Source organism: Monodon monoceros, unplaced genomic scaffold (assembly GCF_005190385.1).
Source record: "Monodon monoceros isolate NGI ecotype Baffin Bay Population unplaced genomic scaffold, NGI_Narwhal_1 Contig4269_ctg1, whole genome shotgun sequence".
Classification (NCBI taxonomy): domain Eukaryota; kingdom Metazoa; phylum Chordata; class Mammalia; order Artiodactyla; family Monodontidae; genus Monodon; species Monodon monoceros.
The window spans coordinates 1-4,138 of NW_021700164.1; the positions used below are offsets into that span (position 1 = coordinate 1).

General features: G+C 37.6%; 1 pseudogene; it reads left to right on the top strand.

Annotated features, from left to right (window-relative positions):
• The first annotated feature begins 1,267 nt into the window (after positions 1 to 1,267).
• LOC114884583 lies at positions 1,268 to 2,138 on the top strand (annotated as a pseudogene).
• The last annotated feature ends 2,000 nt before the right edge of the window (positions 2,139 to 4,138 follow it).

Here is a 4,138-nt window from a genome sequence, read left to right on the forward strand (position 1 = left end):
TTGTTCCAAGTAGAATGCTCCTGACCTCTTCAGACATGTATGTCTTGGACCATCTCATTGGGGATATCCTACAGAAAAGTGTATTGAGTAAATTATTAAAGTATGGGTTTTTAAAGATACGGCTGTGGTGCACATCATTTTGACTTGAAGGTTTTAGTGAAAGGAAGAGATCCAAGATTGATCCATTGAAGATTGATAGATCTGAGGAGGGTAAAAGGAAGAAGCACATTTATTTTCTCTTTTTTAAAAAAATCGAGTGTAATTGGTTTACAATGTTGTGTTCATTTCTGGTGCACAGCAAAGTGTTTCACGTGTGTGTGTGTGTATATATGTGTGTGTGTGTGTGTGTATGTATACATATATATATTCTTTTTCAGATTCTTTCCCATTATAGGTTATTACAAGATATTGAATATAGTTCCCTGTGCTATACAGTAGGACCTTGTCGTTTATTTAATATATACTAGTTTGTATCTGCTAATCCCAAGGTCCTGATTTATCCCTTCCTCCCCTCCTGTTTGGTAACCATAAGTTTATTTTCTGTGTCTGTGAGTGTTTCTGTTTTGTAAATAAGTCCATTTGTATCATTTTTTAGATTCCACATATAAGTGATACCATATATTTGTCTTTCTTTGTCTGACTTACTTCACTTAGTATGGTAATCTCTGGGTCCATCCATGTTCCTGAAAATGGCAGTATTTCATTCTTTTTTATGGCTGAATAATACTCCATAGTATATATAAACCATATCTTCTTTATCCATTCATCTGTGGATGGACACTTAGGTTGCTTCCATGTCCTGACTATTGTAGATAGTGCTGCCGTGAACGTTGGGGTGCATGTATCTTTTCGAATTAGAATTTTCTCTGGATATATACCCAAGAGTGGGTTTGTTGGATCATATGGTAACTCTAGTTTTTTAAGGAACCTCCATACTGTTTTCCATAGTGGTTGCACCAAATTCTTTTAATTTTTTACTTGGAAATAAACATTTTATTACAAGGAGTACTACTAAAGCAATACAGCAATAAAAAGTAAAAATGAAAGTTCCCTCCCTCCCTATTCCTGTTCCTGATGGGAACTCGGTATGTATCCTCAGTCTTTTCTATGCATGTATTAATACATATGATTTTTAAAATTTTTAACAAAAAATGATTTTGCAAAACAATGCATGGAAATTTGATATTTTCTTATCCTTCCACACATGATGATTTCATACCATCATTTCTGAATTATGGCTGTCAAAAGGCATAATCTGCCTTTTGGCTCTCAGAGCAGCACCATGGCGGTCGGAAAGAACAAGCGCCTTACGAAAGGTGGTAAAAAGGGAGCCAAGAAGAAAGTGGTTGACCCATTTTCTAAGAAAGATTGGTATGATGTGAAAGCACCAGCTATGTTCAATATAAGAAATATTGGGAAAACACTAGTCACGAGAACTCAAGGAACCAAAATCCTATCTGATGGCCTCAAGGGTCGTGTGTTTGAAGTGAGCCTTGCTGATCTGCAGAATGATGAAGTTGCATTTAGAAAATTCAAGCTTATTACTGAGGATGTTCAGGGCAAAAACTGCCTGACTAATTTCCATGGCATGGATCTTACCCGTGACAAAATGTGCTCCATGGTCAAAAAATGGCAGACCATGACCGAAGCTCACGTTGATGTCAAGACTACCAATGGTTATTTGCTTCGTCTCTTCTGTGTGGGTTTTACTAAAAAACGCAACAATCAGATTCGGAAGACCTCTTATGCCCAGCACCAGCAGGTCCGCCAGATCCGCAAGAAGATGATGGAAATCATGACCCGAGAGGTGCAGACAAATGACTTGAAAGAGGTGGTCAATAAATTGATTCCAGACAGCATTGGAAAAGACATAGAAAAGGCCTGCCAATCTATTTATCCACTCCATGATGTCTTTGTTAGAAAAGTAAAAATGCTGAAGAAGCCCAAGTTTGAATTGGGAAAACTCATGGAGCTACATGGTGAAGGTAGTAGTTCTGGAAAAGCTACTGGGGACGAGACAGGTGCTAAAGTTGAACGAGCTGATGGATATGAGCCACCAGTCCAGGAATCTGTTTAAAAATCAGACTTTTAATGGTGACAAAAGACCTCATTTGTGATTAAAAAAAAAAAAAAAAAAAGGCATAATCTCGGTGTAACCATGAGGGAACACCCATGACAGCTGAGGGTGTTCTATAAAATGACTGGCCTGTACTTTTTAAGAATGTCATTATCATGAAAGACAGAGGCTGACCAGCTGTTTCAGATTAAAGGAGACTAAAGAGACATGACAGTAAGTGTAATGCATGATCCTGCATTGGATCCTGGCCCAAGGAGGATGGGGGTAAAATTACTCTAAAAGACTTTATCAGGATCTTTGAATAAGGTTTATAGATTAGATAATGACAGTATATCACTTGTAAACTTCCTGATTTTCATCATTGTATTATAGCTATGTAACATAATTCCTTGTTCTTAGAAGTTATACACTGACATATTTAGAGCTAAAGAGACATGATGTCTACAGTTTACTTATTCAATGAATCAGAAAAAAATGTATAAATATATAAAAAGTATGATAAAGCAAATGTGGCATAATGTTAGCAGATGGGGAATTTTGCAACTTTTCTTTAAGATTAAAATGATTTCAAAAGAAAAAGAAAATGGGAGGGCACACATAGTGGCCTGGAGCACCAGAAAATTTTCTAGAAAGCACAAGCATATTTCTGTCGTTTGGAGTTATTTAAGGGTAAACTTCTATTATAATACAGAAAACACCATAGAGAGTTGCTTAATTACATTAGCTACTAGTCCATGGCTTTCAGCCTTGCCTGCACATTGGAATTGCCCAGTGAAGTAAAAGACAATAGGTGATGTCCAGTCCTACCCCTGCAGATATCCTGATTTCTTTGGTGTGGGATATGGCCTAGACGTGGGGGTTTTTTAAAAGCTCCCCAGAATTTTCTGATGTGTAGCCGAGATTGAGAACTCTTGCTAGCTGCTAGCAATGCTTGGTAGATTTGATTCAGGGGAAAAGGAGGGGGGAAAGATAAGAATTTAATAAAGCTGTAGTATGTATGAGATACCTTGCCTCCGTGCTCCTCCTTGGCTCCACCCAACTTCTTGCTGTTTTTACTGCTTATAGCGTACAAAAGCATTTAGCCCCTTGTCATTCATTTTCAGCTTTTTTTCTTATTCTCTTATCATTCTGAAATGTATTTATTTCTTCTGTTAACATTTTGTGTGCTTTGATGACCAAGATGTTTCTATAATAACACAAAAAGATGTAATTTTAAAACTCACCTGATTTTTCAAACCTTCACTTACAATGGGTCCTGGTAACCTTTTTTTAATTCAGGGATTTTTATAAAGGTTTGAGACTTACAGATGAATCATGGCTGGGTAAATACCACATTTTAAAAAATGGATAGACTGTGTTCCTTTTACTTCCTGTAACACCCACCAGAACTGCCACTGGAGCATATTCTTTAAATTTATGCTGTTGGAGTTGGAATAATTTCAGTTATATCCTGTTTTGATTCTTCAGCTCCTGCTGCTATTCACAATTCAGATTTTCTGAAACCGTGCTGCTTGTCCTTTACTGTTTTCAGAAGTAAATGATGGGAACCCTAAGAGCTGGATTTGGCAGCAGAGGACTTGGAGAAGAGGAGAGTGACTCTTTAAAGGGCCCAGCTTTTCTGTCTGTGCTATTTTTGCAGCTGTCAAATAAAAGGGTGATTTTTGTAACAGTTTGTTTGCTTTGTTAGCGATGGATTTTGATGTAACAGGCTTTTTTAGTGCTCAACTTCAGTGCTTCTTGCCAGTTCATCCTTCCCATTTAGAGGCTTCAGCAGATCACCTAGTTTGCTGCCCCCACTATTTCTATACTGGTGAACGGGGTTAAAGTGAACATCAAGAACAGTCACAAAGGTGGAAGAAAATGAGGCAATTCTGTGGATTGAAAGTTGACGTGACAATAGTCAACTTCTTTTTCGTGGTCTTATAGTATATTTTCTCCTTTCTTTTAAAACCAGTTGAGGGTGGTTAACCTTTTTTCTTATTTCAGCTCCAGCTTTCTGAAGATAGGTGAGCCTGGGCCTTAAAATAGTGGTGACAGTCCTGGCATTTCACGGTGCAGGGC